Source organism: Equus przewalskii, chromosome 14, assembly GCF_037783145.1.
Source record: "Equus przewalskii isolate Varuska chromosome 14, EquPr2, whole genome shotgun sequence".
NCBI classification, from domain to species: Eukaryota; Metazoa; Chordata; class Mammalia; order Perissodactyla; family Equidae; genus Equus; species Equus przewalskii.
Genome location: NC_091844.1, coordinates 88,961,906 through 88,977,021, shown reverse-complemented (window position 1 = coordinate 88,977,021; position 15,116 = coordinate 88,961,906). Strand labels below are relative to the sequence as shown.

Below are 15,116 nucleotides of genomic sequence, written 5' to 3'. Positions count from 1 at the left end.
CATAGGCATCCTGTGATTTGGACTCATGTGACATGGACACCCCGTGATAGGGGCATTCCGTGAGGTGGGTACCACCTGATGTGGGTACCCCATGATGTGGGCACCATGTTAGGAGGGCACCGATGAGGTGCGAACTCCATGAGGTGGACACCCATGATGTGAGCACCCCTGATGTGGGCACTAGTGATATGAGCACCTGTGATGTACCCATTATGTGACCACCTGTGATATGGACACCCATCATGTGGGCACCTGTCATGTGGGCACCTGTGATGTAGGCACCCGTGATGTGAGGACCCATGATGTGAGCACCCCTTGTGGTTCCCGTGCCAGAGTCAGCTCCTTTAGGAAAGACAGGTGGTCGCATCATGACTTTTAAAGGAAAATTTTCAAATGCTTACACCAAGTCAGAAAAAACATGGTCTCACGAAAATAAGGTGATAAATTTGTCTCATTTTTTTAACCTGAGGATATTTTTTGTTCAATTAACTGTAAATTTTGACGTCATTATTGAACAATAAGGTCATTTTTCCGTCGCGTTCCTTGAGACCCCTGCTTCCACAGCAGAGCTCCCTGGGGCGGCGGGTGGGCTGTTTTGCTGATGTGCAGATGTAGGTTGGATCTGTGCATGCGGCACGGCTTTCCGCCAATTTGCAGCTTATAAATAAATGAGCCTGATTCTTCTTTGTACGAGGCTAAGGATTTGCCATTCACCATCCTCTGTAATCAATTCACGGCATGTGGGGCGTGATGGCTGTGGGGACTAGCACTGGGGTGGCACAGAGGGAGTGCGAGGCCAAGAGCCAGGGGACTGCAGAGCCCTTCACCCTGAGTCCCTCCACGGTGAGCCTGGGTTCTGGGCTGTAGAGTGGGGAGGGGTCTAGCTTCCGGTACACCTGGAAGCCTGGGGAGTTTGCAGGAAACTCAGTCCCCTGCAGACCTGCAAGATCAGAGCAGGGTCCCTCCAGGGCTGTCAAGTGACGGTGGGGCGGCAGGGCTGAGCGATGTCCAATGTTCACCGACACGCGGTAAACAGACAGGCAGAGGCCGGTTCCTTCAACAGATGCAGGTTATTGCCACATGCACTTGGCGCTACTCTGTCCAAACACAGCATTAAAACATCCTTAATGAACTGGCTTTGCCAGGCCTCGAAGTCATCATCGTGGGAGTGAGTTGGACTGTTCAGGCCGGTATTCTCAGGTGAGCTTCTGGAGAAGTAGGCTGCATGTCCACCCAACCTGCCACCCACCCGCTTGGAGACCACAGGCAATGGACCTGGGCCCCCGGGGCCTTGGCCTCCTAGGTTGTAACTGGGACCTGACCTGAAAGCTCGTGAAGACCAGGTGGATACCACAGGCCCAGGTTTCTGGGCCGATTCTGCAGGGACCTCAGACAGTTCCTTCTCATCACTTCTATGCAGCATGCGAAAATCTTTCATAGGTTACTTTTTGTTTCTTGACAAAAACATTACAGGAAAAATATCATCTGGTTGTTTGAGTTTTCCTATTGTTTTCCTATAAGATGTATTTTCTCTTATTCTTGTCAATCTAGTATGAAATATCAATGATTTAATAAATATTTGTGGAATAAATTTTTTCTTGCTACCACTCCTGTTGAAGCTTATTCCAAACGACCACCTTGCAGAATCAGCTAAGTGTTGCTTAGGTACAAGTCACCACGTTAACACAAGATGCTGCTCTGCACTGGGAACTTCTGATCCTCGACTCCGGGAAAGAAGATGGCCTGGCGCTTTTCGGTTGAACTCTGCGAATTCCCACCGTGTGCGGACGTCGTTTTGATTTTACCTGCTGCCCTAGGGCGCTGTCTTTGCCTCTGTCGTGCTGAACACCTCAGCGACAATAGAGCTGATGACCGGGTCTTATTCTCAAACAAATGAGCTGATGGTGGAGGAGGTGGGCCCAGGGTGAGGGGACCCCCAGGGTGAGGGGACCTAGTGCTGAATGAGGGACATCAGTGAGTCTGACAAGGAAAAGCAGGCCTGGGGGTTGGGACAGAGTGCTGACCCTTAAAGCGAGGTGGGCAGCGTGGTCTTCAGGAGAAGTAACAGGGGTCCGGATGGATGGACTCTGCCTTCCCAATAGAGAAGCACCAGACCCCTCGGCCCTCCCAGGTGCACAGCGATCCTGCACCCAGTCCTACCCTCCCTGCCTGGAGCTCTGCACCTTCATTTCTCGTTGCCTCTCTCTTTACCTGTTGTTTCGACCACGCCAGGTTGCTCTGTGGGACGGAGGTGTCTCCAGCAGCAGAGGAACATAAGGGCCCTCCAGCCTCCTCTGCTCTTCGACCTACAGATACCCTCCACGTGTCCACTCTGTGACCGGCAGCGTTCTAGACACCAGCAATTCAGTGAGCGAGATAAGATTCCATAAAGCTCACTTTCCAATAGGACTGTCAGATAGAAGAAGGGATAAAATACATTTAAAACATCACATCTACTTCTGATAAATGCTATGATGACAATAAAATGATTGACGTGAAGCAGGCGTTTGTTTAAACCAGAGGGCATAGAAGTTACCTCTGAGGATATGGCCTCTGACTTGACACCAGCCTGCCTGGAGGGAGGAAATCTGGAGCAGGAGATACCTGGACAGAGGGACTGCTGGGCAAAGGTCTCATCTAGAAAGGAGCCCGGTCACTTCCACGCAGAGGCCCGTGTGGCTGGAGCTACATGGCAGGTGATACAATTGGGCATCCAGGAGAGTAATGGTGAAGCCACCGGGAGGGGCGGTGAGGAAGAGACTGGAGAGCCCAGGGGACTTGTTCAAGTGGATTATGATGTCCTTCTCCTTTCCCAGGTTCTCAGGGCCCCCCTGGGCTGGAACCAGGGCTTCTCTGGCCATCAGAGGAAAGTATCCACTTCTTAATGGCTGGCCCATCCTTGGGGAATTTGAAAGTTCAGGGGGACAGCAAGGTGGAGTCTGTACTGTACATAAGAAAGGGACATCTAGGACGAGTATTTCCGGCAGCTGTAGGCAATGATGGGGGAATCCAGGAGCATTTCCGGCTTGGGTCTCCACCTCCTGTCAGACTCATGTAGAGCCGGGCTGGCCTGTCGGGGGCAGCTCTTTGCTCACCAGGGCCTATCGTAAAGGTGAGCTTTGGGATATCAATTCTGTACCATCTCAGACTGTGCTGAGGGTGAAGACAGAGCCCTGGAGACGTGGGGAGATGCCACTTTGTTGATGTCACAACACAGATGGGAGGGGCTGGCTCACATGAGGAATCCTTGCTTTGGAAGCCCCCAGAGTGTGAGGGGAGCCCCAGGCAAGTCCCTCCCTGTGACAAGTGCCCTGAGGTAGGAGGGACTGAATCCAGAGGTTTCATGGCAGGCAGTGCAAGGCAGAACCAAGGCAGCACAGAGGCCTAACGGACTAAGAGGAAAACAGTCTGGGATTTGTGGGAACGTGATGGAACGCACAACTGCTCCCGGCTGTGGACGCAGCTGTTACAGCTCTCAGGTAAAGCCCCATCTTTGAATTTCGATGTCAAGCCAGTGTGCCTGCACACCAGTCCTCTCCCCGGATCCGGGCCTCATCCCTAGTCCCTCCCTGACTGCTGAGGAGGGCTGGTGGGTGGGGAGGGACACTGATGCAATCTGAGCTGGGAGGGCCAACAAGATTACCCAAGATCAGAGGGAAACCGTCACCTCCTGACCCTGTTACTGTGGCCCTCTGGGTCATTTCCTGGTCTGAGATGGAAAGTTTCAGCCAGAAAGTCAGAGTTCGTGGGAGCTTCCTAGAGCAAGCGTTTCAGAGGGCCCTCCAGGGAAGAGCAGGTTGAAGTTCACTCTGCACTCAGCTCGCACGCACACTCAGACACTGGCTGTTTTCCTGGGAGGAGAAAGGCCGTCTGTGGCTGGCAGGTGTGGGCTGGTGCAGAGCCATGTGGCCGTGATGATGGAGCCGAGGCCCCGCAGGCCGGGCGGCCGCTCTGGGCCGGCTCCCCCTCGAAGGCATGGCGGCAGCTGGTCCAGGCTCTGCACTCCAGACTGGCGACCAGTCAATAAGAGGACGTTGAGTTGTGGTTGTAACACTACCACCAAAATGTTCTAGGGACCAGTAGATGGAGAAGCGACGGCAATTAATAGGAATTTTACGGGAAATAGCATCAGGGATCAGATGTGGTCTCAAACCCCAAGTGCTATTGTGGCTGCGCTGGGAGGGTGAGTGGCTTCACGTGGGTTTCCAGTGGTGTGCACGGGCGCTGGGGTGTGTATGTCGAGGTTCTGACCACGCCCCGCCTGGGAGGAGGAGTTCCATAGCCGTGGTGAGAATGAGGAGCACTTGGCAGTGGGCCACAGACAGGGTCAGGTGCCCGGTGCAGAAAACCAGGCTCGGCCGCAGCAGGAAGCCCAGTACTACCCCGTGGACGAGGCCCTGCTGGACGGGCTTTAGAGAGAGAAGCACCCCCATGCCCAGCAAAATTCACGTTGGATTTGGAAGAAATGGAGGAAACCAGAAATGAACAGAAGGGTTGGGACAGACACAATGGGGCAGATGTGGGGACCTGGGGATGAGACAGGTACACCAGAGCCGTGAGACTGACGCACAGCAGGCAGGTTGCGGGGCGGGGGGGATGAGGGGGCCACGGGGCTGGCCAGACACTTTGGCTGCTCCGCACTCTGAGAGCCAAGGTGGGATGCCTCTGCCTGTGGACACTTTGCTCCCAGAAAAGACGGCTGTGGCTCCCTGGGCATCCCACAGCCACTCGCTCAGCAGTCCAGTGTCCAGTGTGCAAGGACAGGAGCAGGAGCAGGCTGACCACCACCAGGACTCCACGAGGAGGGAGCATGATGGGGGCTCCGTGCTGACAGTGGGCCCTTCCCCCGACGGGAGGAGATTCCTCCTCAGGCGGCTGGGGCTGGGAGGAGCCTTGCCCTCCCCTGCCACATCTGCAGATGGGGAACCGAGCTGTGGGGGGAGCCGATGTCTGGGCAGCTCCACGTAGAAAGGAGACCCCATGGGTGGTCTGGGGTGACCAGGACCATGGTGCCGTGCTGTAGGCTCCTTTCCAGAGCCCTCACGCTGTGCCTCTCATGCTCAGGGGAAGCAGCAGCGCAGACAAGGCCTTTGGCTCTTCTCCCTTCCTTTGCTTGCCCTCCTCTGCAGCACTTCCTCTTGGCTCCTCCCGGCCACCACCTTTCCCTGAGGCCACAGTTTCTGCAGCTGTGACCTCTGACTGCAGAGATGCCCTTTTCTCCGTCAAGGCTGCCTGCAGCTCTCCACAGGCACCGCACTTCCCCAGCTTTCTTCCTGGCACAGCCACTTGACCCTGTGTGGGTGGTGGGCATGGTCACTGTCAGGTGAGCAGTAGCAACAAGCCTCATCCTCTGCCCCCGACTTACTCCCACGAATTGGACCTGGAGCCACAATTGGACACCTGTCCAGAAGTCCAGGGGCCCTGCAGCCTGACAGCGGCAGCTCTGGCCACCCGAGGTGCCTTCTGCTTCCCCACGGTCTCCGCACGCAGGACAGAGGGCAGGGAGCCCACAGGGGTGGAAGCAAAGTGGACGAACCCCATTCACTTCAGAGAGAGCCTGTGGCTCCCTCGCAGTGACAGAAAGGCTCAGCAATGGCTTCAGAGACCATGAAATGGGCATCTTTAGGAGAGACGGAGAGATCAAGGTCAATTCGGAAATGCCTCTGAGTGATCCGATTCCCAGACCTTTCCTATGAACGGAGAAAGGAAAACATGAACATACCAAACAGGCAGACACACGCCACACGCATGTGTACACCAGACACGCAGACACCACACACGTATATACACCAAACACGCAGACACACCATGCACACACACATATATACAACAAACACACACACATGAACCAAACACGCAGACACACACACGTATATACACCAAACATGAAAAAACATACCACAGACATGTGTATACACCAAACACAGACACACACACACATATATACACCAGACATGCCGACACCACACACATGTATACACCAAACACACAGACACACTATGTACACACACATGTATACACCAAACACGCAGACACACCATGCACACACACATATATACAACAAACACAGACACACACACACATATATACAACAGACACCACACACATGTATACACCAAACACACAGACACACCGTGCACTCACACATATATACACCAAACACGCAGACACACCATGCACACACACATATATACAACAAACACACACACATGAACCAAACACGCAGACACACACATGTATATACACCAAACATGAAAACATACCACAGACATGTGTACCAGACATGCACATATATGCACCAGACACACACACACACCAGACACACACACGTATACACCAAACAAGCTACACACACACATATACACCAAAGACATAGACACAGACCACACACACACCACACACACAAGTACATGCACCAAACACACAGACACACACCACACACATATATACACCAAACACACAGACACACCCCACACACACGTGTATACACCAAACATGCAGACACAAACCACACACACACATGTATGCACCAAAGACACAGACACACACCACACACACACATATACACCAAACACACAGACACACACCACACACACATCCCAAAGACACAGATATGTATACACACATCCCCCACTGTATAAACTCCTTTAAAAATATAGAGAGAGAAATTTTTTGCTAACATTTCTAAGATTGAACATTTCCTACCAAATCCTGGCACACGTTATTCTATACCAGGAAACCGTCCCTCTGTGTGTCACAGTGACAGGTAACATTACAATAACTAGACGGGGGAGGGTTCAGACACCCCTTTCGCCAGCCCATTGTGGGCTGTATCTCTGTGAGTTCGGTGACCCCTGGGGAGCGGGTTCAATGGGAGGGCGAGGACTCCTGGGTTCTCGGCAGACACACCCTGACAGCTCGGAGCCAAGATGCCTGGTTTGAAGTTGGCTTTGAGACGGGACCTTGCATTGTCGTGGCCTAGGGTGTCCAGTCACCTGAGCAGGACGGCCCTTCCTCCTGCAGCAGGCGCTGCGACCGTCCAGGCATGGAGAGAAGCTGCTTGAGTCCTGACTCAGGACTGGGAGGTTTGGGGAGCCACCCAGGAGCAGCAGGTGAGCAATGGGGGAGAGCATCGGTGAGCAGAGCCCAAGCCCGGGGGTTTCAGAGCCCCTAGCTGGGAGCCGAGGCAGCAGCATGGGCCACTGGTCAGGACAAAGCTCAGGAAAGTCCGAGACCCTGCAAGGAGACTATCCAGTTTCTAAAGGGACCCAGGGGCGCAGAGTGCGTTACCACAGCAGAGAACAGGAGCCGACGGTGCCCTGGGTAGAGCTGGGCCCCAGACCCTCCCAGCTGGGGGAAGCTCTTCTGTCCGGCCCCGTCTAAGCTGGCTGCCACCTAAGTGACGTCAAAGTGTTTAGAGATAACGAAGGTCTTACCTGGGGGTCCCCGCTGTGCTCATCATTCCTTAGAGGCCCCTCCACCTACAGAACTCCGTCCAACTCACTCATCGGCACCTGCAGGCCTCTCAGCCCCAAGGCCTCAGGACACCGCTCCTGACTCGAGGGCAGCTGGCAGCCACTGGCCCTGCCCTGGCCCTGGACTCACACATCCTCCTGCCTGCGCCTGGGCTGCCCCCCTCCCGGGGCTTGGTGTCCCTTAAGACCAGCTCAGACTCCACTCCCTGTCTGACCCTGGGCTCCTGCACGGTTCATTCACTAGCCATTGTTTGACGTGCACAGGGCTCCTGGAGGGTAGGTGTGCTGCGCTCATCTGGGCCTCTGGCCCCTGACCCCAACTGGCCTGGGTGGTATCTGTCCTCAGGAGACCTGTAGTTTTGAGAAAAGAATCTCTCAAAATCAGAAAACTCTTCCAGGGGCCAGCCCAGTGGTGCAGCAGTTAAGTGCGCACATTCCGCTTTGACAGCCCGGGGTTCGCCAGTTCGAATCCCAGGTGTGGATATGGCACCGCTCGTCACACCATGCTGTGGTAGGCATCCCACATATTAAAATAAGTAGAGGAAGATGGGCACGGATGTTAGCTCAGGGCCAGTCTTCCTCAGAAAAATGAGGAGGAATGGCAGCTGTTAGCTCAGGGCTAATCTTCCTCAAAAAAAAAAAAAACCTCTTCCAGAGCCAGTGAAGTAAGTCAGACCTATGCGCGGTTGCAGCGTCTGCGCCACGCGGTACAGAGAATTGGCACTGCGGGAATTCAAAGGGGACAGATCTGCGTCCTCCGCTGAAGGGGCTTTCAGAGTGTCCAGGAAGACTGCCCTTCGTGTGCGCTCGGCTGAGCCGTCTGGAAGGACCCTGCATTCGCTGTGTTTACAAGTCACCATCCTGGGGCACTGGACAACAGCAAACCGCCAGGGGTTTCCTGGAGCCGCTTGTTCACGGGAGAAACGAGTACATTTTCAGGGATTTTGTGAGTCGGTTGACGTCACTTTGGCAGCTTGAAATCACCCATGATAGGAATATTGACACCACAGAAACCGACAAATGCTGAAATCAGGGCTTTTTTGGGGTAGCCGGTTATCAGGCACTTACCAGCACATCACTTATTAGGCCCACCCATTAAGAGGACTATTGAGCAGTGATTCTTTTCTAACTGACAGTGATGTGCCGGGCACTGACCTAACACTGAGGATACACTTAAGATAAATAAGGATTAATTCCTTCTCCTGAGTAGGTCACTCTTAGCTTCAGAACCTCAAGAGCAGAGCACGTGCCTGGAAGTGAGCCCGGCACTGGGGTCTCTCTGGGTTCACAAAACACCACAGACTAGAGGGTTTATAAACAACAGACGTCCACTCCTCAGTTCTGGAGGCCGGACGCCCAGAATCGGTGCCAGCGTGGTGGAGAGAGCATGCTCTTCCGGACTATGGACTTCTCGCTGTGTCCTCACACGACGGGAGAGTCAGGGAGCTCTCTGAGGTCTCTTACAAGAGCACTGATCGCATCGTGAGGGCTCCACTTCGTGACCTGAGCACCTCCCCAAAAGCCCTGCCTCCTAATACCCTCACCCTTGGGGTTAGCTTTCCATCACATGAATTTACTGGGCACAGACATTCAGACCTCAGTGCTGGGCATATGGAGGTCCTCTAGACCACGAAGGACGGCAGACATCTTCCCTCCTAGGAAGCCTTCTCTGACCTCCACAACTGCCCTCATACACCCCATTCTAGAAGCTTCTCCTCCCCTAACACCTTGAGAATGCCTTGGTCAAGGGCCATGGTGTGTTATAACTGCTTATTTACTCCTGAGTGAAGAACCGTGATACACAGTTCTAATGGTGGACAGTGGGCGGTAGCAGTGACCTCCACGACGTAAGCATTGACGTACGATGACGTAAGCCTTCATCAGGGTGGTCACCCCTGCTCTGCTTGGTGCTTTTCCAGCTCTTCCAAACCTCCAGTCCCGGTCTGTGGGGAGCTCCTGGACAAGCGCAAACAGCACAGACGTGCTTAAAGCAGCGGCCTCCCCCGCAGGGTGGCTTGTTCGCCTCTCTGATTTCCTAACAGGCTGGTGAACTCCGTAAGGGTTTCCCATGTGGTTTTCATTTTTGTCTCCCTGGCACCCAGGACAGCTGAGAACAATGTAGGACTAAATAATTTCTTGTTGAATAAATGAATGAATGAACTCAAGATCCAGAGGTGACGGATACAATGGACAGCTCTGTTTAAACGTCAGCGAGCCATCCCATAGAAGATACTCATCAGATACACTGTTCCACCTGAGCCTGAAGAATGAAAAGACAAGACAAGAAGGAAATAGAAGAGAAAATAGAAGAAATTAAGCTTTACTGCGACAAGAAAGATTTAGGGTGGGAGTTAAGAAGAACTTCTTTTCTCTTGTTTTTAAAGAAAATGATGAAAAACAAATTCTTAAATTTAAAAGAGTCATAAGTATATTTCAGAATCTTTTCTGAAAAATTTAGAGGTTTTTTTTTTCCCCTGAGATCAAAGAGAGTGAAATATTGAACTTGGTATAGGAAAAAGAGATTCTCTCCCTGTCTCCCTCTGTCTCGCTTTCTCATGTGCGCTCATGCGCGCACGCACACACACACACATACAGGCCTGACTTCTTCCCCTCATTAATCCCCCAGTTAATGCAAATACTTATACCTAACAAATACACTCGGATCAGTTCCCAACAGGAGCAAAATAAAAGTTGATAAATCAGTGAAACTTCCTAAGATGGATGCCCCAGACATCTAGGAACGGTGTCCACAGTACCCCAACTCACAACAAACAAAAAGACAAAAATGGTGCGATTAGAACCGGACGTCTGATATTTTAGGCTGACCTGGGAGAAAGGGCATTCAGGAATTCGAGGGAGTATAGAGGCCTGTGCTGACTGACGTGCATTACAGCCCATTTGCCTTTTCCCATAAGATGGAAAAGAGAATGATAATATGAGAAAATACACACACGCTTGGGCTGAACAATCCAGAAAACTGCTTGAAGCATCTCTAGCCTAGAATCATCAATATCATGAACGTTAAGTGTAAGTTCAGAAGGTGAAAAACATGGAGATTTTTAAAATGTGCATTGCAGAAAGTATAGTACTGCTTTTAGCAAAAGTCACCGTCCATGCAGCGGGTTAAACTGCCTGGCTCGGGCGCTGCCTCGCACGCACAGAGCCCTGAAATATCACTGTTGTTTGCAGGAAGGCGGCCCAGCAGCACCGAGTCCACACGGGAGGCTGTTAAATCAATGTCGGCAAACAGCTACTCGACACACCGCGCCGGGGTTTGAACACCAGCAATTCATCGTTCAAAAGGTGCACGTTCCAGTCGGCTTTGAATCTTTTCTCCTGCCTTTATAGCTTTCATTTCCTCTTCCCTGCAACTCGCCGATCCATCGTGGGTTCTGGGGTGTTTCACTGAGATCACTTGAAAGCTGCTTCTGTTCTTCTCTAGCACAAGATTCAAAGCCTAATTTCTCAGATGGAAAGACACTCTTTTTTTTCTTTTAATGCCCAAGGCAAGAAGCCAGAAACCACTGCATACAATTAGTGTCACATCCAATGTAGACCAGTCAAGACCAGGCATATACAACTTTTTCCTTTCATGAAATATCCTGATGGATAGCCTGATTTAACAGTAATTAGTAAATAACCGTATTTTAAACTATGAGTCCCTAAATTGTGGTGTGTACATGCATACACAGGGAGTCCTGGTAGCCTAGTGGTTAAGATTTGGTGCAGTGGCCCGGGTTTGTTTCCAGGTCAAGGAACCACCCCACCAGTCTGCTGGTTGTCACACTACAACAGCTGCACGTGGCTGTGATACTGAAAGCTATGCCACCGGTATTTCAAACCAGCAGGGTCACCCATGGTGGGCAGGTTTCAGCAAGACTTACAGACTAGGAAGAAGGACCTGGCCACCTATTTCCAGAAAAACTGGCCATGAAAGCACTATGAATAGTAGTGGAGCATCGTCTGATAGATCGCCAGCAGGTGAGAGGATGGCGCAAAAGCCCAGGCAGTGTTCCGCTCTGCAGTCTACAGCATCGCCAAGTCATAACTGACACGACAGCATTAACAAAACAAAACATGCATGCGTACTAATAATTTATATTAAAAAAAAAACTCGTATTTCAAGTTAAATTTTTCAAACACTAAAATATTTTCCTTAAAGGTTTAAGAAAGTTTCAGGAGATGGCGTGAAGGGGGTTTCTCCACATGACTATAAAGATGTGAACACAACACACACACACACACACACATTCATATATGCATACGCATAGAAACACATGCATGTGTGCATACACACATGTGGACGTGCACATTTATGCATACACATTTATGTGCATATGTATACATGTGTGCATTCCCACATACATGCCATTTTGATCAGGGTCAACCCACTGTTGAGTGACCTGTGATTCCATGCTCCTCATCTTGGGTACCACAGCCCTCATCTCTGTCATGTGCATTTCTGGTTCCTCTACCTCCACACTCAGCCTCTTCTGATCCATCTTGTATGCCAGGGGGATCTCTCTGAAATCAAATTCTTCACACCCCTTACACAGAAGATAACCAAAAATATATAGAGATTTAAATGTAGAACATAAAACTTTTAGAGCACAGGAGACAATCTTTGTGGCCAAGGGTTAGCTTCTTGACGTGGTACCCAAAGCATGAGGCACAAAAGAAATTTAATTAAAATTTAAAATTAAAACTACTCAGTAGAGAAAAAGACCAGCTACAGACTTGAAATAAAATATTTGCAATTCACAAATCCAATAAAGGATTATTTCCAGAATACACAGAGATCTCTTGAAACTGAGCAGAAAGAGATAATCTAATTACAAAATGGGCAAAAGACAAGAATGGACACTTCGCAGAAGATGTACAGATGGCAGACAGGCACATGGAAAGACGGTCCACATCCTTGGTCATTAAGGAAATGCAAGCTAAAACCACAACAAGACATCCCCACACACCTATCAGAATGGCAAAAATTAAAAATACTGACAACAGCAAGTGTTGACAAGGATGTGGAGTGCTTTGATTTCCTGTCCATCAGTAGTGGGAATGCAGAATGGCACAGCCACAGTAGGAAACAGCTGGGCAGTTTCTTATATAATTAAATGTACCCTTACCATATAATCCAGCAACCTGGCTCCTGAGCATATAACCCAGAGAAAGAAAAACTTAATGTTAACACAAAAATCTGTAAATGAAAGTTTACGGTAGCTGTGATCATAATCATCAAAACCTGGGGGAAAAGAAAACAATTGTTCTTCAACAGGTGAATGGATAAACAAACTGGCACGTCCACTTGAAGGATGCCACTCTACAAAGAGAGGACGAAACTGTCGGTGCCAGGACAACTTGGGTGGGTCTTGAGGTCATTTTGCTGAGTGAAAAACCCAATCTCACATGGTCACGTCTGCATGATTCCATTTGTGAAGTGTCCTCAAAATGACAGAATCTCCCTGACTGAGGGAGGTCTGTGGTCCTCAGGGGTGGTGTTGTGGCGAGGCTGCAAGTATGCAGGGGCAGCCCCAGGGGCCCCAGCTGGTGGGGCATCTGTATGGCCATTACACATATGTATTCATGTGATAAAATGTCAGAGAACTCGGTGCTTCCCCTAGGGAAAAAAAGAGTGCATTAGAAGCTGGCAGAGTTCAAAGTATGGCATCAACGTCCACTTTCTTGTGGAAGGGACTAATATCCACAATATATAAAGAACTCACTCATAGAACTCACTAGCAAAAAACAATCCAATTAAAGGATTAAGGATCTGAACAGACATTTTTCCGAAGGAGACATACAGGCAGCCAACAGGTACATGAAAACATGTTCAACATTCCTAATCATCAGGGAAATGCAAATCAAAACCAGAATGAGATGTCCCCTCACACCTGTTAGAGTGGCTATCTTAAAAGACAAGTGGTAACAAACACTGGCAAGGATGTGGAGCAAAGGGAACTCTTGTGCACTGTTGGCAGGAATGCAAACTGGGGCAGCCACCATGGAAAACACTATGGAGTTTCCTCAAAAAATTAAAAATAGAACTACCATATGATCCAACAATTTCACTTCTGGGTATTTACCTGAAGGAAATGAAAAGGTTAACTCAAAAAGGTATCTGCACCCCAATGTTCATTGCAGCATTATTCACAAAGCCATGACACGAAAATAACCAAAATGTTCATCGACAGATGAATGGATAAAGAAAATGTGCTATATGTATACAATGGAATACACTTCAGCCATAAAAAAAGAAAGAAATCTTGCCTTTTGTGACTACTTGGATGAACTTTGAGGGCATTACACTAAGTAAAATAAGTCAGATAGAGAAAGAGAAAGACTGTATGATCTCTCTTGTATGTGGAATCTAAAAATAAATAAATAAACAAGCTCATAGATACAGAAAATGGATTGGTAGTTGCCAGAGGCTGGGGTTGAGGGGGTGGGAGAAATGAGTGAACTGTTTTTGTTTTCTTTTTTTAGTTTAAATAAATTGAATAGAATTTTTTTTATTTTTTTGAGGAAGATTAGCCCTAACTACTGCCAATTCTCCTCTTTTTGCTGAGAAAGACTGGCCCTGAGCTGACATCCATACCCATCTTCCTCTACTATACGTGGGAAGTCTACCACAGCATGGCTTTTGCCAAGTGGTGCAATGTCCACAGCAGGAATCCGAACCAGCGAACCCTGCGCCACCAAGAAGCAGAACATGCAAACTTAACCGCTGCACCACCAGGCTGGCCCCTGAATAAAATTTTAATAAAATTTAGATTGAAAGAAAAAAAAAACAAAAACCTGTGCCCTGAGTGGATTAGATGAAGAACTGTTTACCAAGATTTTTTTTAAATTTTTTAATTTAAAGATTGGCACCTGAGCTAACAACTGTTGCCAATCTTCTTTTTTTTTTTTTTCTGCTTTTTTCTCCCCAAATCCCCCAGGTACATAGTTGTATATTTTAGTCGTGGGTCCTTCTAGTTGTGGCATGTGGGATGCTGCCTCAACATGGCCTAGTGAGCAGTGCCATGTCCACTGCCAGGATCTGAACACTGGGCCGCCAAAGTGGAGCGCACACTTAACCACTTGGCCACGGGGCCCGCCCGTACCATGTTTTGAGAGCACTATTATTATTATCTAACTTTCTGCCTTATTTGTTTATAAATGAAAACTCTTGGAAACTTAGTTCCTCTACTGTCATAACTTTTTATATGTAATCCTTAAGGTAAAATGCAATCAATGGTAACCAAATATAAATAGAAAATAAAAATCACCACCATCCATATCATAGTGCAAGGTGTACAGGGATAAGAGCAATGCCAGGCCAAGAGGAAGACCCTCTGCTGCTTGAAAGAACAAAGAAGCCAGTTGTGCTTATCGCCATGTGCACTCAACTCCGTAGAAGAGTGCCTATTTTGGCACGACGTGAGGGGTAGTGAGAAGCATTTCTGCCCTAAAATATAACCCTGCTAATGACCTACAGTAAGAAGTGGGAAAAAACAAGGGAAAGTGAACTAGTTTCACGCCGTCTGTGGGAGTCCCAGCTGTCTCAGGAATCTACAGGGACCGGGGACAAAGTCAGGGTGAGACATGGGGTTTCAAGGATAAGCAACATTTTGAAAATGGGGTTCCAAATTCCTGCCC

At 49.5% G+C, this 15,116-nt stretch overlaps 2 long non-coding RNA genes across 2 annotated transcripts; one reads left to right on the top strand and one right to left on the bottom strand.

Moving 5' to 3' along the window:
• Positions 1-433: 433 nt before the first annotated feature.
• LOC139075473 (uncharacterized) lies at positions 434-3,174 on the bottom strand. Its single transcript, XR_011525841.1, has 2 exons — positions 2,537-3,174; positions 434-2,409 (listed from the first exon to the last, which is right to left on the bottom strand). It is a non-coding gene; the product is annotated as an uncharacterized lncRNA (long non-coding RNA).
• A 62-nt stretch (positions 3,175-3,236) lies between these two features.
• On the top strand, positions 3,237-11,127 carry LOC139075472 (uncharacterized). The gene is made up of 2 exons (XR_011525840.1): positions 3,237-3,479; positions 10,665-11,127. It is a non-coding gene; the product is annotated as an uncharacterized lncRNA (long non-coding RNA).
• Positions 11,128-15,116: the final 3,989 nt, after the last annotated feature.